Source organism: Odocoileus virginianus, chromosome 20 (genome assembly GCF_023699985.2).
Source record: "Odocoileus virginianus isolate 20LAN1187 ecotype Illinois chromosome 20, Ovbor_1.2, whole genome shotgun sequence".
Lineage (NCBI taxonomy): Eukaryota > Metazoa > Chordata > Mammalia > Artiodactyla > Cervidae > Odocoileus > Odocoileus virginianus.
This window is the reverse complement of record NC_069693.1, coordinates 20,947,135-20,970,158: the sequence shown is the minus strand read 5'-3', so window position 1 is coordinate 20,970,158 and position 23,024 is coordinate 20,947,135. Positions and strand designations below refer to the sequence as shown.

Sequence of the window (23,024 nt, the reverse complement as noted above, 5' to 3'; positions counted from 1 at the left end):
TTTAGGTGCTGTCTCCAAATACTGCCACCAAGGCTATATGAACTGGGGGGGGCAGGGGGAGGCACAATTTACTCCATAATGTCGATCATTTTATTTATTTATTTTTTTTTACAGCAAAAAAATGACTCTTTACTCAGAACCCTTGCTTATGGGCAAGACCCAAGATGATATGAGCATCTTCTGAGATACATTAAGATGATTTTTTTTTGAAAGTCATTTTCTTTGCCGGGTTCATGTAGGAAGCAGAGAAATTTTGAAAGGTGGGCCTGGAGGTCAAAATCCAGAGTGGAGAATGGATTCTCCTCTAGGCTGGATGAGGTTTACATATCTGATGGAGCAGGCACAGATTTGCTTCCGTTTTTGTTGTCTATAGGTGGCTGGTGACTCGAGCAGGATGTCACAGAGCCTCTCGGCTGGTGTTCTGGGCTCTCAGGAGGGAAACTGGACACAGGTGGTTCTGTCTCTCTTGAGAAGTCGATAATTTGGTCACACATCCACTTCTGTACCTCTGAATGTGAACTCTTGAAAGGTCCCATGGTGCTGCTGGTTTCCGCCTTTCCAGTTTTTGCTGCTCGGTTGGTTGGTCTTTTGGTGGAGGATCTGGTACTCTTTGTCTGATTCAAAGGGTCTTTCACTGTTTTTTGTCTGAAGGTTTTCATGTCAGTATTTAAAAATGCTTTTGTCTCTTCTTTATGGATTTGGCTAGAAGTCACATCTAAAAACTTGTTAGTGTTCCTCACATTTTTAACATGTGTTTTTGGTTTTGGGGATGAATCCATGCCATTTATAGTAGCTGATGGGTGCATGTCATCAAAGGAATCATTGTCACTTTCTGATTCGTCCTCATCATCTGCCTCATCCTCCTCATATGCATCACCACTCAATGTTTCTGCAGCCTTTTTTCTTTCTAATCTCTCTTGCAGATTCTGTAACATAATCCTCTCATGCTCCTTCTTGCGTTTGTCAGCCTCCTCCTGAGCTTTTATTTTGGCGTCACTTTTCTGGAGTTCTACTTTTTGGTCTTCTTGTTCCTGACTTTCTCTCTTCTTCATCTCCTTTGGTTGTTGCCCATCTCCAAATTTTGAAAATTTGTCTTCTTGACCTTCCTCCACTTTCTTTGCTACATCTTTCATTTTCCTTTGTTCCATCTCTTTTTGTAGTCTTTCTTCTTTTTCTTTTTGCTCACGAGCAAGGCGTCGTTTTTCTGCCAAAATCTTTGTTGCCTCCTCAGCATTCTTAGGTCCTGGTGTGCCTTTATTACCAGATTCTTCACAGATCATATCCTTTTGGCTTGCAGTCTCAGAGTTGTTAATGGTGTTAGAACCGGCTTTGCTTTTCATTCCCATAGTACCTAATGCATTTTGTGCAAGTACAGTACGCTGCATAGGAGTTACTTTATAGGAAAAACAAAACTGTGTCGATTGTTTTGACATGCCAGGTGAAGGTGATAGGGGGCAATTCTTTTGAATTTGCCTGCTAGTACTGATGGGAGATGGTGGACGCCACCTTCTTGTAGGAGATGACGACCATCTATAACACGGGATCTGCGATGGTGGTATGCGCTTCTTGGTAATAGGATTTGAGGGCTGTTCATCCATTTCTGATTTCTTGGAAGATATTTCCACGGTCACCTCAGGGGAGGTCTCCAGGGGCGCCTCTACACTTGCCTCAGAAGGCCCTTTCGTGCTTTCCTTGGGGAGCACCTCCACACTCTCCTCTGGGAGTGCAGCCATGCTTATCTCTGAGAATGCTTCTACACTCTCCTCGGGGGATGTTTCCACGCTCTCCTCGGGGAGTGTTTCCATGCTCGCCTCGGGAGATATGTCCACACTAGCCTCAGATGATGCTTCCGTGCTCATCTCCTGGGATGAGTCTATACTCACCTCCGGAGATGGGTTCACACTCACATCTGGGGATGAGTCCACATGTGCTTCATGGGATAGGTCCTCACTTGTCTCAGGTGATGTTTCCACATTCACAGAGTGTCCTTCCATGTTCACTTCTGCTAGTGCTTCCACGCTCACCTTGGGGTGTTCTTCTGTGCTTACCTCTGGGAGTCCATCCACACTCACCTTGGGGGGTGCTTCCAAGCTCACCTCCGTGAGTGCTTCCACATTCACCGCAGGGTGTTCTTTCATGCTCGCCTCCAGGAGTGTTTCCACACTCACCTCAGGGTGTTCTTTCATGCTCGCCTCCAGGAGTGTTTCCACACTCACTGCAGGGTGTTCTTTCATGCTCGCCTCCAGGAGTGTTTCCACACTCACCTCAGAGTGTTCTTTCATGCTCACCTCCAGGAGTGTTTCCACACTCACCTCGGGGTGTTCTTTCATGCTCTCCTCTGCGAGCGCTTCCACATTCACCGCAGGGTGTTCTTTCATGCTCGCCTCCAGGAGTGTTTCCACACTCACCTCAGGGTGTTCTTTCATGCTCTCCTCCGGGAGTGCTTCCACGTTCACCTCAGAGTGTTCTTTCATGCTCACCTCCAGGAGTGTTTCCACACTCACCTCGGGGTGTTCTTTCATGCTCACCTCCAGGAGTGTTTCCACACTCACCTCAGGGTGTTCTTTCATGCTCTCCTCCGGGAGTGCTTCCACGTTCACCTCAGAGTGTTCTTTCATGCTCACCTCCAGGAGTGTTTCCACACTCACCTCGGGGTGTTCTTTCATGCTCTCCTCCGCGAGTGCTTCCACATTCACCTCAGGGTGTTCTTTCATGCTCTCCTCCGGGAGTGCTTCCACGTTACCCTCAGAGTGTTCTTTCATGCTCACCTCCAGGAGTGTTTCCACACTCACCTCGGGGTGTTCTTTCATGCTCGCCTCCAGGAGTGTTTCCACACTCACCTCAGGGTGTTCTTTCATGCTCTCCTCCGGGAGTGCTTCCACATTCATCTCAGAGTGTTCTTTCATGCTCACCTCCAGGAGTGTTTCCACACTCACCTTGGGGTGTTCTTTCATGCTCTCCTCTGGGAATGCTTCCACGCTCTCTACAGGGGGTGCTTCCATGTTCACCTGGGGGGATTCATCCAAGCTTGCCTTGGTGAGTGCTTCAACGCTCACTTCAGGGAGCACTTCCACACTCGCCTTGTGGGCCACTCCCACACTAGTCTTGGAAGGTATTTCTACTTTCTCCTGGAAAGGCATCATCGCCGTTGACTTGCGAAGCACTATGGGACTCTTCAATTCATCACCACTAAGCCTAAGCAGGGGCATGTTTACATATTGGATTATATTGTGGATGCCAGGTCGTTTTTCTTCCTCTTGTTCTGTTTCTGTAGATGAAGGCAGTCTGCTACATCTTCTATTCAAAGATGAACTTCGCCTTTTTTCTTGTGTTTTCTTGGCAACAGAATTTTGAAGACCAGTAGATGACATTTGTTTGTGTAATCCACAAGTCCCCTGCTCAAGCTTTTCAGTAGATGTAGAATGTTTATTGACAGTCTTATTTTGGGAATTGATTGTTGTACAACCCTCCCATGACCATCTTTTTGAGCGGCTAATGTGGCTGCTCCTCTCCAGTGTACGATGAAGGACGGCTTTGACTTTCTCCCTTTCTTCCTCTAGCATTTCGCTTCTCTTTTTTTCTGCAGATATTCTCCGTTGTTCATCTTTTTCTTTCTGTTCCCTCAGCTTTCGCTGTTTCTCTTCCATCTGTTTTTCATATACGATCTTAGACTTTCTTTTTCAAGTCGTTGTGTCTCTCTATTAGCATCATCTTGTCTTTTTTTCTCTTCTCTCCGCTCCTTTGCTAATCTTTGTTTTATGTCATTTTTAAGCACAGAGCCATCTATTACTGGCTTAAATGGTGATTTTATATTTGAAAGCTGTGAAGGCACAGAACTAAAGCTACCTTGACTTCGTCTTTCTTCACCAATGGCATTAGCAGCAGCAACCATCCGTTCGCGCAGTCCCCTCAAGGATGTGCCACCACCGGCGCGCTCCGCCATCTTCGGAGCAGCCGAGCCGGGAGCCGCTACAGGCGCTGGGGCCCCAGTCATGTCGATCATTTTAAAAAGTGATCGTTGTAAAATGCTGCCTGCCTTATTTGAGGGGAGGAGGACTGGGCCATCTCACACCCCTCAGCTCATTCATCTTGTGCAGCTGCCCGATGAGCTAGGTAGTGCCACCTCATTTCACAGATGAGGAAGCAGAGGCTCCTCGAGGTTGATCCATCTTCCTAAGGTTTCACAGCTAGAACCTGGAATCAAAACATCTGTGCAGGTGACAGAGCCGGTACTGCGTAGGGTGCTGGAGTGAGGGATTAAAATTACTAATAAGGGGAGGGAGTTTTATCTTCACAACAGGCCTCTCAGACACTGAGAACGCGGAGTCAGATGTCCGGCTCGCCAGAAGGACCCCGGGCTCTAGAATCTCAAGGGCCAGCTGTGCTCAGTGCTGAGTCTTGCCCCACAGTCCTGGCGCCAGCACGCCCACGAAGCTTTCTCAAGGATAAGGTCCCGAGGCTTAGGTTTTGGAACTGGCAGTGGCAGCTTCTTCAGGCTGTCGGTTTCAAGGGATCAAGTCACTGATGAATCCCGAGGACAGGGTTGGTGAGCCCCCGGGCCCTGCTCTCCGGGAGAGTCTAGAGCGGGGGAGAAATACCAGCAGGCACTCTGATCAGTGCAGTGGGTGCTCCCTCAGCGGGGAATTCTGCCCGACACCGGGGTGACAGGCCCCCAACTGCAGGCTGAGGGAGCCGATGCCACTCATGGTGACCAGTGGTGGGCTCACTGCCAAGTCTCTGGTGTTCCTGAACGAGTTCCAAAACCTAGAGAGCTTTCGAAGGTGCCCAGGCCACACGCCCTGAGGACATCAAAGCCTAAGGGGAGGGGGGCCCAGGATTAGAGCTCCTGAGAGGTGCATTGCTGCCTGCTGGAAAGGTGGGGTGGGGGGCCGGGAACACTGGGCTCTGCGATCATGTCAGGGTTGAATAGTTGAGTTTGACCTAGATCACTGGAACCTACCACCTCAGTAGGGAGAACTATTTATTGCCAAATGGCCATAGACAGTTTTTCGAGTATGAGCCAGAATTCTACCCACCACTGTTCTTTACCAGCTGTAGAATCTCAATGAATTGCTTCATCCACAGGTCACAGATGGGCAACCCAGGGCTGTGTCCTGGCAGACCTTGTTGATTTGGCTTTGATCACGATAATTTTTAAAAATATTTTATATGTTCTTTTCCTTCCACTTTTATGAAAGTGTTGGCATTATTTTCATTCTTTGAGGTAAGCTTGTTTTGCTATTCCCTTTGTTTTGTAACTTGGGGGTTTCTTGCTCTTTTTTAAAAAATTCATTTTATTGAAATATAAACTTTTGAGAGCTGTTCCAGCACAGAGTGCCCTCCTTTTTTGAGTGAAAGAGGCTTGGTGTAGAGGGCCTGCCTGGAAGTGAAGACTGTGGTCCAACTAGTGGGAACCAGGCACACAGGATCCTCAGGGGGCTCATTTGCTTGAACATCCTCCCCAGCTCCCCCCACACGTACATGGCAGCCTTGGGGACTAGACTGCTCAGGCCGCAGGGATGAGACAGCAGCCCCGGGGATTGAGGCCTAAGGGGAGTAGAGGAGACATTTATTTCTGGCTTCCTATCATGGAATTTTTATTCTCTATTGGAATATATTGATTTAGAGTGTTGTGTTAATCACAGGTGTATAGCAACTTGATTGAGTTAACATATACACGTGCCTGTCTTTTTAGGGTTCTCTTCCATAGCGTTTATGAGAGGGTATTGAGTAGTTTCTTATTTATAGAGCACATCCTTTTTCATTATTCTTTTTCTCTGTCTGTGTACTTATCTGTATAGAAGAGTATATGGGTTAAGCCCAAACGTCTCAGTTATCTCTCCACAACCACCTGGTCTTCCCATTTGGTAAGGGAAGTTTCTTTTCTAAGCATCATCTTCTGTTGATCCAAGAGTTTGATTGCATCCATCATGAGATTTCAGCTATAAGTGCTATCACATGCTTTTTGTCTTCGTCCGATGACCTGACTCAGCCTGATCGTCTCCACGTCCCCGTCTTTGTTGCGGCAACTGGCACCACTTCATTCCCGTGTGTGGATCAGTCACAGCCCACGAACGTGTGCAGCACATCTTTAGCCTCCTTGCTTCCGTGGCTTGAGGTTCCCGTTGTTTGCGTGCCTTGGCTGTTGTAAATAGCCCCATAGAGAACGCTGGGATGCATGTGTGTCCTGGAGGGGTGCTTTTCCTAGGGTCTAGGCCCCAGAGGCAGGCTGCAGCATCCTAGGCTGCTTTTTGTTTTTAAAGGAGCCTGCATGCACTTGTCCCTGGCGGCTGTTGTCGAGTGCATCCCCCGCTGAAGCCTAGGAGTGCTCCCTGGTCTCCTGGCCTTCCGCAGGACTTATTGTTTGTACATTTCCCGCTAACTGCTACTGACCAGAGCTCCTTGTCGTTCTGGTGTGCCTTCCTCTTTCATTTGGGCCACCCGGGATTTTCACAGGAGGGGGATTTGGATTTCCTTCCTATTTTTTTAAGTGTAAGCAAAAGTTCGCCGTTTGAAATCGGCTCCTGAAGGCCGGCCTTCTTCTGAATTCGGTTTCTGCTGCCTCCCGCGTGTCATTTCTCCAGCAAAGGGATCATTCAGAGCGGAGCAGCTCAGGTGGATACGAAATGCCCACGGGTCCTGGGTTTGGGCTGTTGTTTCCTAAAATGGCCACAAGGGGGCAGCACTTACTCGTGCCCCGCTCTGCGTACGGGGGAAACCTGGGCCCTGGCAAAAGGTGTTCCTGGGCAGGAATGATTGTGGAAAGGGCAGAACAGACCGAGAGGGCCAGAGTGGCATTCCTTCTGCCCCTTACCCTTCTCCCTCCAGACCCATCCTATCCCCTGCCAAAGTCTTATGCTGAGGCAGCTGTCCTAGGCAGGTGGAGCCTCTCTAAGGAGAGAGGCTGGAAGTAGGAACACTCTGAGCAAAAGAGGGGAAGATAGGGTGACTTTTCAAACCTCTTCCAACAGACAGAGTCCACCATTTTCTAGGTGCAAGAGGCTTGCTTTATGTGTAGCGGGACCACGTGAATTTTAAGGTGGTCCCATCTATTGGGTCAGGCAGTCAAGATATTACTGTGGTCCTTGGCGGGCACAACCTTTCCAGCTCCCTCATGAAGACCTCAGCTTGACCCGGAAGTCAAGCCCAGTACGGCCCAGGGGTGAGCGAGCAGAGGGGTCGGAGACCTGAGGAGAACGCAGCAGACGCTGGGTTTGGGGTTTTTCTTCTCGAGTAATTTTTATTTTCTGTTGGAGTCAGTCCTTAATTTAAACCAGAGTCTACCCTGAATGTGGTACTCATTTTGGCCTGACTCTGGTCCACACTCAGATCTATAGATGGTTCACACTTAGGCTTGAACCTATACACACTGAGGCCTGACTGTGTCTAGACTGGGCCTGACCCTGGTCCACGCTGAAGGCTGACTGTGGTACTCACTTAGTCCTGACTCTAGTCCACACAGAAGCCTACGTCTGGTCCACCCTGAGGCCTGACTCTGGTCCACACCTAGGTCCGGCCCTGGTCCACAGTCAGGCTTGCCTTTGCCTCTTACAGAGGGCTGTTTCTCATCTACACTCAGGCCTGGCCCCGGTCAAACTGAGGCCTGACTGTGGACCACTCTGAGGCTGCACTCTGGTCCACACAGGCCTGACCCTCATCCACATTGAGTCCTGAATTTATACGCACTGAGGCCTGACTCTGGTCCACAGTTAGGCCTAACTCTGGTTATCACTGAGGCCTGGGTCTGGTCCAAACTGAGGCCTGACTCTAGTCCTCACTTAGGCCTCACTCTGGTCCACACTAAGGCCTCACCTTGGTCCAACAAAGGCTCAACTCTGATCTGGTCCACACTAAGGCCTGACTCTGATCCACTCTGAGGCCTGACTCTGCTCAAGACCCAGACCTGACACTGGTCTACACTCAGGCCTTACTCTGGTTCATCACTGAGGCCTGAGTCCAGTCCTCACATAGGTCTCACTCTGCTCCGCTCTAATGCCCGACTCCTGGTGAACACTAAGGCCTCTTGTCTACACTAAGGCCTGACTCTGGGCCACACTAATGCCTGACCCTGGTGCACACTAAGGCCTGACCCTCACAGACACTAAGGCCTGACTGTGGTACTCACTAACATTTGACTCTGGTTCACACTAGGCCTGACTCTGGTCCACCCTAAGGCCTGACTATGGACCACACTAAGGTCTCACTCTGGGGCACACTAAGGCCTGACTGTGGTATCCCCTAGGACTGATTCTGGTCCACAGTAAGGGCTGACGCTGGTCCACAGAAAGGTCTGGCTGTGGTGCACACTAAGGCCAGACTCTCGTCCACACTAAAGCCTGACTCTGGTCCACAGGAGGCCTGACTCTGGTACTCACTAAGATCTGACTCTGGCCAACACTAAGGCCTGACTCTAGTCCACACCATGGCCAGCCTCTGGTACTTACATATCCCTGACCCTTGTACTCACTTAGGCCTGACTCTGGTCCACACTAACGCCTTACTAAGGTCCACACTAAGGCCTGACCCTGGGCCTGACTTATTCTTGACCCTGGTACTCACTCAGGCCTGACTGTGGCCACACTAAGGCCTGATTCTAGTCTTGGGTCTTACTCTGGTCCACGTCAAGGCCTGACTCTGGTGATATCAAAGGCCGGTCTCATCGTAACACTGTTCTAACTGGTCCTCACAAAGGAAGGCCCTAATCTGTTCCTCACTCAGCCTCTGAGTCAGTCTTCGCTACGGCCTATGCATCTTAAATCAACTCTACTCAAAATAAGTTAAAATCACTGGTGGGCTGCAGGTAAGTGAAAAACCATCACAAAACTTCAAAGCTATTATCCACCAATGAATAGTAAATTTAAAAAATAAACATAGGACTATATACAGTGTCATCTATTTAGCTTCCATGCCTAGGGAGAGATCTGGAGAAAGCTAATATTTTCCTGAAGACAGCTGCACCTCAACGACATTAGCAGCACTAGGAATAATAACCAAGACAGCTAAGCAATGTACGTTACGAGGAGAGATGACAGTAAAGAAGATGCAGTTCAGATACAAAGGCAGTGTTATTCTACTGTAAAATAGGATCAAATAATGCCTTTTCCAGCCACAGCAACTGAAAAACATGCTCACGATCTTGGAGAGATAGCAGTGAGCGGTCCTGAAGAGAAATCTTAGCTCCCTGCTCAGTAATTGAACCTGGGTAGCCTGGATGAACACCAGGACTCCCAACCATGAGACCACCAGTGGCCAGAGGCTGGAAGCAAAGTGACCCTGCGTCTTTCCCCCGTTTGAAACCAAGACTATTTTAAGGAGGCAAGAGGTGTAAATACATATATAAAGCCCATTATTATGGACACAGCACAACCTGTGGTAGGGAATACAGAAGCCCAGTCTAAGACAGAAGCAGGACAGACACACAGCGGAGGGAAGCCTGGCCTCCCAAGGAGCACAGAAGGAGGTGAGGTAAGTCCCTCACACAGGACAGTCCTTCCGCACCTTTGCTTACCTTTCACCAATCATCTCGTTTCTTTCTTCACACACACCTGACTCGTCTAGGACCCTGCCCAAGATGTGGGCACAACTTTTTGCTAAGATTGACCGCACAGTAGAAGCCTGTGGATGCATGGCCACACTTATTGTGGGGTGGGACCCCCTCCGTTTGTGGCCCCCGAGGAGCCTACCCGCGCTTGTGCAGACAGGGAAGTCCTCCTTGACCTCAGGCGTAGGCACCTTATCTCCTTATCCCAGCAGAGCTCAGCCTCTGCCATTACCTTGAGTGTCTGGGTGAAAACAAAGCTTCAGTTTCACTCCACTTGACAAACACCAGCGGTCCAGCCCAGAGGCCGCTCTATCTCCCACCTCAAATCCCTCTGAGAGACATGAACCCCAGAAATCTTTATTGGGAGGCTGAAGGGTGAAGTCTCTCTTCTGTAGTTTCTTCAAGCTGGCGTGGGGCTCGCAGACCCTACCTCGCTGGGCCATGGAGCTCTCAGCCTGTCGCGTTTAGTGGCCTCAGAGGGGCTTCTGCTGTTATTCCTGAAGGATCTGTTCTGAGGATTCGCTGGAATCTCTGCATCACCATCATCTTAATGTGAAACTGTAGTAATCTGAAAGAGACAAATTTAAGACATAGATTTTAAAAGGCAGGAGCCAAAGATCAGTAAAAGAATTATTTTGACCAGGGGCCCAAGCAAGAGTAAGAACCAGGTTGTGTTTTTTAGAAATTTCAGTCCTGGTCCAGATATAGAGTCAGTCCTTGTGCTACCCTAGCCAAAGGAATGGAACCTTTTGTTGTGGTCTCACATATTTTTGGTATCATTTTTACTAGCCCAGAGTGACTGATGTAGGTATGACAGGCCACTCAACTTCAGTAGCTGGGTAAGTGACAACCTGAACATTAATATACAAAATTGATCTCATTTATTTCCAGGAGAATAAGCTTGAATCCCATAAACCTGGCATTTCAAGGAGACATGCAGGCTTGTAGCCAGTTGTCTAGTTTTATCTAAGTTGGTTTTAACCTTTGACGTATTATTAACACTTAAACCAAAGCATCTTCCCCTTGGTCCTTTAATGCAAATCTTTTGCCACCTTTGAGATCTATATTTGTTCTATTTTTTCCCCATTTATAAACAACCAACTGTAGAACAGAATTATTATCATTATTTTTTTTATAACAAAAACATCTCCAGTCTTTATATCTTCTCTCGCTGACAACATACATCTTACTTGCTTTATGCACCAAAATCTTTTCCTTGTCACTTTAGTAGCTTTGATTCCATATTGTAATTTTTAACCTTTAAAAAACCTTAACTCCTAGTGAAAACCAAGAAGAAAGCAATTGTGAACTTTTTATCATATTGGCATTCTCTAATTAGCAAACTCGGGAACATATTTTAGAATCTCTAAAAACATGTATTTTTCCGAAGTTCAATTTCTTTTCTCAATGTAATACAAGGCATGTGTCTAATAAGCCCAAACATCTTTGGTTTTTTTCTTGTATTTAGAATTATGTGATTTGTAAGTACTTACTTTCCTTTAAATCAGTTAAATAGAGCTCACTTACAAATTAACCTCAGCAATACTATCCAAAAACAAAGACACACACCGAGGCATACATAAATCGAGACAGACAGCGATCTCATAGTTTTCCACTTAAGATTTATTACAAAATGTCTCTTGCCTCTTTTCTTTTCCTTGGCTTGATTTTCTACTGATTTACCCAAGGCTGAAGTCTAGGTAAAGTGGGCTGTGTATCTCCCAGTCAAGATAAAAACTTCAGGCTTTTTTCTTGGTATATTTTTGTTTTCTCAGGGTCAGAGTTCAAAAAAAAAAAGTCTTTCAACAAGCCAGCTTTTCCTAATCGAACAGCTTTTCCTAATTGCAAAAGGAACCAGTTTTGCAATTTAAAAAAAGTTCCATTTTAACCCATTTTCTCTGGAATCTAAAAAATATCATGCCATCTAGTGTCAAAAAAACGTCACCTCTCCTTTCTGTAGTCCTAGTTTCATAGCTAACATACAGACCAAACATGCTCAGATTGGCCCTGATAACAGCAGCAGACTGGCTGATAAAGCGTTGTCCCAGCAGGGACTTTCCCTCTGGGAGCCAGGGTCTTAGTTTGATCAGAAGGGTCTGAAGGAATAAGGGAACATGCAAGAATAGGGGAAGCTTGGTTCTTTTCCCACTTTCTTCTCTCTCTGCTGTATATCAAATAGATAATCAAAAAGGACCTACTGAATAGCACAGGAAGTCAACTGAACACACTGTGATAATCTATATGGGAAAAAAAAAGAATAGACATATGTCTGTATATAACTGACTCAATTTCCTGTACACCAAAAACAAACACGACATCGGAAAGCAGGTCTACTCTGATAGAAAATAAAAAATTACCAAAAAAAAAAAAAAAAGAGCATGATGAAATGCTGCCGCCTTGTGGGCACTTTTGGTAACAACAACTGAAAAGCCTGGGCTGATGGGCACTTAATATTCATCAGGTCTGTGGGGGCTTCCCTTGTGGCTCAGCTGGTAAAGAATCCGCCTGCGATGTGGGACACCTGGGTTCGGTGCCTGGGTTGGGAAGATCCCATGGAGAAGGGAACAGCTACCCACTCCAGAATTCTGGCCTGGAGAATTCCATGGACTGTATAGTCCATAGGGTGGCAAAGAGTTGGACCCGACTGAGTGACTTTCACTTTTCACTTCCATTCAATAAATGTCCTCAGGTGGGTCCTGGAAAGAGTATTCAAAAGTGAAGAAGCCCACCTTGACTTGAGAGGTATGTTTTACTCACACTCTTTAAAAATAATCACATGAAAAGATTTTATACCTCTAAATCTTATAGAAATGCATATCAAAACTGCAAACTACCTCAGATTGGCCTCTGGCAAAAAGTCTACAAACAATAAATGCTGGAGACGATGTGGAGAAAGGGGAGCCCTCCTACACTGATGCTGGCAAGGTAAATTGTTAACAGCCAGGAAGGAGGACAGGTGGAGGTTCCTTAAACAAGTGGAAAGAGAATGACATTAGGACACTCCCTAAACCCACCCAGAAAAAACATACTCCAAATCAATTAAAGATCTAAATGAAGGACAGATACTATAAACCTCTTGAGAAAAACACAGGCAGAACATGCTTTGATATAAATCACAGCCAGTTTGTTTTGGATTCATTCTTAGAATAATGAAAAACAAAGCTAAACAAATGGGACCTCATTAACCTTAAAAGTATTTGAGCAGCAGGGTAAACCATAAATGAAAGAAAAAGACAGCTCTCAGAATGGGGGGAAACAGTGTTTAGAAATGGAGATATCCACAACAGGCAAACACCTCGTGCAGCTCAAGATCAAAAAACAAACAACCCAACAGAAAAATGGGCCACGGATCTAACAGACATGTCTCCAGAGGAGGCAGCCAGGCGGCCCCAAGCACCTGAAAAGGTGCCCAGCATCGCCAATCATCAGAGAAATGCAAACCAGAAGTTCAGTGACATATCACTTCACGCCAGTCAGCATGGCCATCTCAAAAATTCGACAATAAATGCTGGAGGGGGTGTGGAGAGAAGGGAACCCTCCTACACTGTGAGTGGGAATGTAAATCAGTACATCCACTCTGGAGAACAGTATGGAGGGTCTTTGAAACACTCAACAAAGAAGTACCAAGTGACCCAGCCATCTCACGCCTGGGTGTGGATCCTCAGAAAACCGAAGTTTCAAAAGATACTGCATGCCAACAATCATGGCAACACTAGGTACAATAGCCAAGATACAAAAGAAACCTAAGTGTAGAAGGACAGGTGAATGGATAAAGAAGATGGGGCATGCATACACAAGGCAGTATTACCCCCATAAAAAGGATGAAAGAATGCCACTTCCAGCCACAGAAAAGAACTAGAGATGATCACTAACTGAGACAAAGACAAGTATCACATGTTATCACTTCTAGGTGGAATCCAAACATGGATACAATGAGCTTCTTTACAAAACAGATTAAACAGCTTTACAGACTTAGTAAAGAAACTCATGGTTACCAAAAATGAAAGGTGTCGGGGCAGGGAGAAATTAGCAGGTTGAGAATAACATATACACACTACTATTTACAAAATAATCCACAAGGACCTACTGTGGAGCACAAGGAACCCTACTCAACAATCTTTAACAACCTATTGAGGGCAGGAGGAGAAGGGGACAACAGAGGATGAGAAGACTGGATGGCATCACTGACTCAACAGACATGAGTTTGAGTAAGCTCCAGGAGTTGGTGATGGACAGGGAGGCCTGGCGTGCTGCAGTCCATGGGGTCACAAAGAGTCAGACACAACTGAGCGACTGAACTGTCTGACTGAACTGATGAGAAACGAACTTGAAAAGAACGTATACACATCTACATACAAATTAATTAAGTTGTTATACACATAAGAGAAAAGGGGGCTTCCCAGATGGTGCTAGTTCTTAACCAGAACCCACCAGTGAAAGCAGGCAGACATAAGAGTCGTGGGTTCAATCCCTGTGGTCAGAAGATCCCCTGGGGGAGGGCCTGGCAACCCACTCCAGGATTCTTGCCTGGAGAATCCCATGGACAGAGAAGCCCGGTCAGTTATGATCCATCAGGTCCGAGAGTCGGATAGAGACACTGAAGCTACTTAGCACACAAATAAAAACCCCAAAGCAAATGCAAATCACCTACACACTGGGATTCAAAAAAGACAGACAGACAAAAGGACTGCTGCCTCTCTTCCCCTCAGGCCTTGGGTACCTGGGCTGGTGTCACATCCCTGGAGCCTGAGCAGGCTTGGGTCCCCAGGCTGGACTGTGGTGGGGCTGAGGGAGCTGGGGAGGGTGTCCAGGGCCCCTGCCACCCTCCATGGACTTCCTGTTCCCCTCTGCACGAGGCCACACTCTCCAGACCCAGGGGGGCCCTCCTGCAGCAAAGCCAAGCCTAGTGCCCCCAGAGGATGGTGGGGTCTCTGGCCTGGAAGAGCTTTGCAAAGTCCCCTGGGCTAGATGTCTCCTGCCGGTGGGGTTCCCACCTCCAGCCTCCTTCCTTAGGGTCGCCCACTTGAGGAGGACAGCACCCTCAGCAGAGTGGCGGGCAATCGCTGGGATGTGTATGGGGGATGAAGACTAAGGGGGAAGAAGTAAAGTAACACAAGCCTTGGGTGTTTCCATTCCAGTTGACAACCAAGGAACTGGACTTGCCCCAAGGCTCTGGTTGCCCAGGTAGCTAGAGTTGGGCATGAAGAAATGCTGCCGCCTTGTGGCCATTCCTTGTAACAACCACCTGAAAACCTGGGCTGATGGGCTCTTAATATTCACAAAGCAGTCACGGCTGGAAATGACACCTGCCCTCAAGAAATGCCCCAGAACAAATCACCGGAAAAGAATTCAAAACAGGGCTAACTTGAAGTCAATTTCAAGAGGGTAATTGTACTCACACAGTATAAAGTTAAAAGCTCACGGAAAGATATTCAACATCAATAATTATTAAAGAAATGCAAATTAAAACTAGGATGAGGTGTCACCTCACATGGCTCAGAATGGCCATCCTCAAGAGATCCTCAAAGGTTAAATGCTGCTGAGGGTGAGGGGAACAAGGAACCATCTTACACTGTGGGCAGGGTTGCAAATGGGTGGGTGACAGCCATGAAGAAAATATCTGGAGTCTCCTTAAAACACAAAATAGAGAGTTACTGCATTTCTGGGCAACCCCACTCCTTGCTTTGGCCTGGAAAAAAATCCTAATTCAAAGAGAACACGTGCACCACTATTTTCAGGGCAGCACTATTCACAATAGCCAAGACATAACATTAACCAAAATATCCATCAATAGATAAATAGATAAACTGGCCCATCTGTACACTGGAATACAGTCATTAATCAAAAAAAAAAAAAAAGAAGAAGAAGAAGGAAAAATGCCATGGGCAGAGCATGGACGGACTGAGTGATTATCTTACTAAGTGAGGTTAGAGACAGAGAGACAAATATCCTAAAAGATTCCTTACAGGTGGAAGCCAGAAATTCATGCAAATGAAATAATTTGCAAATAGAAACAGACTCAGAGAGTTAAAAAAAAAACCAACTCATGATTATTTATTTTAAAAAGCTGTGGGGCGGGATACACTAAGAGGGATTAAAAGGTACACATCACTACATATCAAATAGGGAACCTAAAGGACCAACTGAACAGCACAGGAAGTCGACGGAACAAACTGAGATAACCTTCATGAGAAAAGACCCCGGAAAAGAACAGAAATATGTCTATATCCGCTTGAAAAAGTGTCATTATACGGCCATATCTGTTTGTAAAAAATGCCCATTTAGATCTTTGGCTTATTTTTCTTGTGTTTCATTTTTAATTGAGCTGCATGTGCTGTTCGCTTGTTTTGCAGATGAATTACTTGTTGATATATTTGCTTGCAAACTTATTTTTTCCATTCTGAGGCTCTGAGGATTGTCCTTTTGTTTATGCTTTATCTTGCATAAGTTAATGCAAATACAACCTAAGCAAATACAACCTCGGAAATCAACTCTATTAGAAAACAAAAATTAAAATACAAAAAAAAAAAAAAGTAGAGCAAGAAGAAATGCTGCTGCCTTGTGGCTGCTTTTGGTAACAATTTAAAAAAATACGCCGATGGGCACTTATTCATCAGGTCTGTGGAAAGTAAGGAAAAAACACCTGCTCTCAACAAATGTCCCGGGGTGGGTCCTGGGAGAAGATTCAAAACTGGGCAGTCAGGAGGCCAATATCAAGAGGTCAGTTTTACTCTCACTGTTTTAAAAAACAATCACATGAAAAGATTTCAACATCGTGAAATCTTAGAGAAATGCAAATTAAAACAGCGAGATAATCACCTACACTGGTCAGAATGGCCTTTGTCGAAAAGTCTACAAACAATAAATTCTGGACAGGATGTGGAGAAAAGGGAACCCTCCTACACTGATGCTGTCAAGGTAAATTGTTAACAGCCAGGATGGAGGACAGGGCAGAGGTTCCTTAAAAGAGAATGAAATTATGTCACTCCATAAGTGTTTAAAGAAAAATAATTCCAAATTGATTAAAGAACTAAATAGAGGGAGGATTATGCCCTACCTCTAGAGGAAAACATAGGAAGAACAAGCCTTGACATAAATCACAACAAGTTCTTTTTGGATCCACCTCTTAGAATAATAAAAAATAGAAAAAAAAACAAAACCTCAATAAAAGGACCTCATTAATTGCACTTGCACAGCAAGGGAAAGCGTAAACAAAAGGACAACCCTCAGAGCCTCAGATGGAAAAAATTAGCTTGCAAGCAAATATATCAACAAGTAATTCATCTGCAAAACAAGCGAACAGCACATGAGGCTCAATAAAATATAAAATACAAAAGAAAAATGGGCCAAAGATCTAAATGGACATTTTCTCAAAGAATGCATTCAGATACCTTAAAGCACATGAAAAGATGGTCAGCATCACTAATGATTGGAGAAATGCAAATCAAAACAATGAGGATGCAAATCAAAATGCAAATCAAAACTCACATCGTTGAAAATGACCATCTTCCAAAAGATCTACAAAGATTATACTCTGCCCAGAGCCGTGGGGAACAGGGAATCCTCCTACACCGTGGGCAGGGGATGTAAATGGGTAGGTGGAGAAAGAAAACAGTAAACATAGACTTACCACCCCCTCTGGCAAGCCCACTTAGATCCAGAGAAAATAGAAATTTTAAATGATATGTGTGTGCACCTGCCGTGTCCAGCACAGCGGGTGAGAAAGGGCTGAGACGGGGGTGAGCGCATCATGAAAAGACAGACACATGTAATTTGGCAGCAAGGCGTCGGGGGCCCTCCTGCTCTGCATGGCAGGAAGACAGAGCGCTCCTTTCAGCCCGCACTTTTACTGGCAGAAGTCACAGGAGGTCGTTAGGGAATAGCTATGCTGGGGAGTTTGATCAGCACACCATAAAGAGGGAGGCACGTTAAGGCTCTGCTGTTGATCAGCAACATCTTGTTTTGTTTCCATGGGGACGGACGCAGGAGTAGGCAGTGAAGAGGAGCACAGACCACGTCCTGCCCAAGAATGTCCATTTGACGTGTTTACCAGGACAATCACGAGGGCAAAGTCTGCCGCACCCTCGCGTCATGGGGCAGGTTCTAGCCTCTGCTCCACCAGGCTGCAACATGCACCTCATTTCAGGCACTGTTCACAATATCCAAGACAGAACAGAAAGCAAAACGTCCGTCAACAGAGAAATGAAGAGTAACCGGTCCATCTAGACACGGGAATACATTCAGCCATCAACAAGAAGGAAAAACTGGGGAAGCATGGGTGGACTGAGAGATTTAAGGTACTGAGAGTCAAGTCGGTGAGAGAGGGAAAGAGAAATATCATATCACTTACAAGTGGAATCTATAAGTTCATTCAAATAAACTGATTTGTAAACAGGAAGAGACTCATAGACTTAGAAAACTAACTTATGATTATGAAAATCAAAAGGTAGGAGAAGGAAGACACTAAAAGGTTGGGATTAACATATACACACTACTTATTATCAGATAGAAAATCCAAAAGGACCTACTGTTAGCACAGGGAAGTCTACTGAACACACTGTAATAACATATGTGGGAAAAGATCCTGAAGAAGAATAGATAATCTGTGTATAACTGAATCAAGTTCCTGTTCACTGAAAACAAACACATCAGAAATCAAATCTATTTCAACAGGAAAAAAAAAAAAAAAACGGACTGCGGGGAAATGCTGCCGCCTTGTGGCCGCGTTTCATAACAACAACTGAAAAACCTGTGCTGATGGGTATTTACTCTTCCCAGGCCTGAGGGGATGGATGTAAGGGAAAAACACCTGACCTCAACAAAAGTCCTCGGGTAGGTCTGGGGGAAAAAATCCAAAACAGGGCAGACAGTCGAGAGGCCAATCTCCAGAGGTCAGTTTTTACTCACAGTTTTTTTTTTTTTTAATCACATGGAAACCTTTCAACATGGAGTCATTTTAAAGAAATGAGAACCAAAACTAGGACTAAGTATGAGCTCACATAGGTCAGAATGGCTTTTGTTAAAAACTCTACAAACAGTAAATGGTGAAGAGATCTTAGAGAAAAAGAAATTCTCCTACGCTGATGCTGGCAATGTAAATTGTTAACAGCCAGAACAGAGAACAGGGTGGAAGTCCCTTAAACGAGGGAAAAGTGAACGAAACTATGTCTCTCCCTAACCTTGCACAGAAAAGAAACTCCAAATATATTAAAGAGCTAAATGGAGGGGTGGATATTCTAAACTTCTTGAGAGAAATATGGGCAGAACAGGTTTTGAAATCACAGCAAACTTCATGGTTTCACTCTTAAAAAGATGAAAAATAAAACAAAACTCAACAAAAGTAACCTCATTAACCTCAAAAGCTTTTGCACAGCAAGGGAAACTCTAAATGAAAGAAAAAGACAACCCTCAAATGGGGGGAAATGGTTATGATCAAATTTAAAAACAATTTATTCATCTCCAAACATGCAAATAGTTCATTCAACTCAGTATCAAAAAACAGACTCAATAGAAAAACAGGCCAAAGATCTAAATAGACATTTGTCTTAAGAAGGCATCCAGATGGCAATAAAGCTCATGAAAAGATGCTCAGCATCACTGTTAGAGAAATGTGACAAATCAAAACTATGAGATATCAACTCACACCCATCAGAATGGCCATCCTCCAAAATATCTACAAAGATTAAGTGTTGCCCAGGGCATGGGGAACAGGGAATTCTACAGTCCACAGAATTCTCCAGGCCAGAATACTGGAGTAGGTATCCATTCCTTTCTCCAGGGGATCTTCCCAACCCAGGGATCGAACCCAGGTCTCCCGCACTGCAGGTGGATTCTTTACCAGCTGAGTCACCAAGGAAGCCCCTTACACTGTGGGTGGGGAGTAAGTGAGTGTGTGCAGCCAGGAAGGGAAAAAGTATGGAGATTCCTTAAAATACTAAATATAGAGTCACCACAAGATCCAGCAAGCCCACACCTTGCCTTAGATCTGTATAAAATAATAATTTAAAATGACACTCACAACCCTATGTCCAGCACTGTGGACAATATTTAGTAGAGAGCATCAACCAAAATGTCCACCAGTAGAAAAATGAAGAGTAACTGGTCCATCTACATACTGGAATACACTCAGCCATCAAAAAGAGCAAAAAAAAAGAAGGCCATTGTCATCAGCATGGAGAGACCTAGATTTATCATACTGAGTGAAGTCAGTCAGAGAGAGAAAGAGAAATATGAAATCACAGGTGGAATCTATAAATTCATACAACTGAACTAATTTATAAACAGAAACAGACCCACAGACTTAGAAAACCCATTTATGATTATTAAAATAAAAGGTAGGGGAATGGAGACATTAAGAGGTTGGGAGATTAACAGATACACACTATTATCAAAGATAATCTGAAAGGCCCTATTGAATAGCACAGGGAAGTCTACTGAACACGCTGAGAGGACCTCTATGGGAAAAGACCTTGAAAAAGAATAGATATAGGTCTGTGTATAACCGAATCAAGTTCCTGTAAACCTAAATCAGAGCAACAGAAATCAACTCTACTTCAAAGTGGAAAAAAAAACCAAAACCTAAATTATTTAAAAAAAAAAAAAAAAGCGTGGAGCATGAAGAAATGCTGCCGTCGTGTGGCCACTTTTGGTAACTACAACTGAACACACCTCTTACTGGGCACTTCATATTCACCAGGCAGAGGGACAGAAGGAAAAAACAGCTGCTCTCAACAAATATCCTTGGGAAGGTCCTGGGAGAAGATTCAAAACAGGGCAGATGGTCAAGAGGCCACTCTGGAGGGGTCAGTTTTACTCACACTGCTTAAAAAAAATTAGTGGAAAAGTTTCACCTCCTGAAATCTTAGAGAAATGCAGATCAAAATTATAATGAGGTATTGCCTCTCACCGACCGGATTGGCCTTTCTTTAAAAGTCTACGAACAGTAAATCCTGGAGAGGCTGTGGAGAAAAGGGAACCCTCATACTGATGCTAGCAACGTCAAATGTGGACAGCCTCCGTGGAATATGAGGCGGAAGCTCCTCGAACCAAGGAAAAGAGAATGAAATCATGACAACTCCCTGACCCCGTACAGAAAAACGAACTCAAAATCAATTAAAAATCTAAATGGTGGGATGATTACTGTAAACCTCTTGAGGGAAAATATACATAGAACACGCTTTGATATAAATCACAACAAGTTCTTTTTGGATCCACCACTTAATGAAAAATAAAACAAAAGTCAACAACAGGCACCTCATGGACCGTAAAAGCATCTGCACAGCAAGGGAAACCCTAAAGGAAAGGAAAAGTCAACCCTCAGAATGGGAAAAAAAATGTTAGTAAACTAAGACCCACAGGGACTTCATCTCCAAAACATGCAAACTGCTCAGGCAGTTCAATATCAAAACACCAAACAACCCTACAGAAAAATGGGCCAAATATCTAAATATACACTGCTCCAAAGAAGGCATAAAAAAGGCGGTTAAGCACATTAAAAGATGCTCAGCATTACTAATTATTAAAGAAATGCAAATCAACACGACAACAAGGTATCAGCTCCCACCCCTCAGAATGTCCATCTTCCCAAAGATCTACAAAGGTTAAACGCTGCTGTGAGCAAGGAGAAATGGGAATCCTCCTGCACTGTGGCTGGGGATGTAAATGGATGGGTGCAGCCACAAAGGAATGTGTGATATGTAAGTTTCTTAAAATATTAAATACAGATTAACCACATGATCCGGCAAGCCCACTCCTTGTCTTAACCTGGAGAAAATCATCATTTTAAATGATACATGCACCTCTTTTTTTCATGGAAGCACTATTGACAATAGCCAAGACAGAATGCCAACCAAAATGTTCATCAATAGAGGAATGAAGTCACTGATCCATCTAGACTGGTATATACTCAGGCATCAAAAAGAAGGAAAATTGCCATTGTCAGCAGCATCAGTGGATCAAGAGATTCATCATACACAGTGAAGTCAGTCAGAGAGGGAAAGGAAAATATCATATCACTTACAGGTGGAATCTATAAATTCATATGAATGAATGAATTTATAAACAGAAACAGACTCATGAAGAAAACCAACTTATGATTATTTTAAAAAAAAAAAAAGTAGGGGAAGGGAGACATTAAGAGTTTGGGATTAACATATGCACACAAGAAGTCCAAACGGACCTACAGGATACCACAGGGAAGTCTACTAAACACACTGAAATAAGCTATATGGGAAAAGACCCAGAAATACATCTACAGTTATTTCTATAGAATAGGCACACATCTGTGTATAACTGAACCAAGTTGCTAAAGTAAACCTAAAAAAACACAAGAACGGAAATCAACTGTATGCCAACAGAAAACAAAAATTAAATTTGTCAAAAACACCCAATGGCGCATGAAGAAATGCTGCCTCCTTGTGGCTGCTTTTGCTAATTACAACTGAAAAACCTGTGCTGCTGGGCCTTTATTAATAATATTCCCCAGGTAAGGGGAAAAGAAAGGCAACGCCAAAGAATGTTCAAATTACCGCACAATTGCACTCATCTCACATGCTAGCAAAGTAATGCTCAAAATCCTCCAAGCTAGACTTAAACAGTACATGAACTGAGAACTTCCAGATGTTTAAGCTGGATTTAGAAAAGACAGAGGAACCAGAGATCAAATTGCCAACATCCCCTGGATCATAGAAAAAGCAAGAGAATTCCAAAAACATCTACTTCTTATTCACTGACTACACCAAAGCCTTTGACTCTGTGGATCAAAACAAACTGTGGAAAATTCTTCAAGAGACGGGAATACCAGACCACCTTACCTGCCTCCTGAGAAACCTGTATGCAGGTCAAGAAGCAATAGTTAGAACTGGACATGGAACAATGGACTGGTTATAAACTGGGAAAGGAGTACATCAAGGCTGTATATTGTCACCCTGCTTATTTAACTTATATGCAGAGTACATCATGTGAAATGCCGGGCTGGATGAAGCACAAGCTGGAATGAAGATTGCCAGGAGAAATATCAATAACCTCAGATATGCAGATGCCACCACTCTTATGGCAGAAAGTGAAGAGGAACTAAAGAGCCTCTTGATGAAGGTGCAAGAGGAGAGTGAAAAAGCTGGCTTAAAACTCAACATTCAGAAAATTAAGATCATGGCATCCAGTTTCATTACTTCATGGCAAACAGATGGGGAAACAATGAAAACAGTGACAGACTTTACTTTCTTGGGCTCCAAAATCACTGCAGATGGTGACTGCAACCATGAAATTAAAAGATACTTTCTCCTTGGAAGAAAAGCTATAACAAACTTAGACAGCATATTAAAAAGCAGAGACATTACTTTGCCAGCAAAGGTCCATCTTAATCAAAGCGATGGTTTTTCCAGTAGTCATGTATGGATGTGAGAGCTGGACTGGAAAGAAAGCTGAGTGCCAAAGAATTGATGCTTTTGAACTATGGTGTTGGAGAAGACTCTTGAGAATCTCT

General features: G+C 44.6%; 1 long non-coding RNA gene across 1 annotated transcript in view; it reads right to left on the bottom strand.

Moving 5' to 3' along the window:
- LOC110139315 (uncharacterized) overlaps positions 1-23,024 on the bottom strand; it is a 47,474-nt gene that overhangs the window by 12,055 nt on the left and 12,395 nt on the right. The window contains exon 4 of the long non-coding RNA XR_011482158.1: positions 9,972-10,109. This is a non-coding gene — a long non-coding RNA (uncharacterized lncRNA). The remainder of the gene's footprint in view (positions 1-9,971; positions 10,110-23,024) is intronic.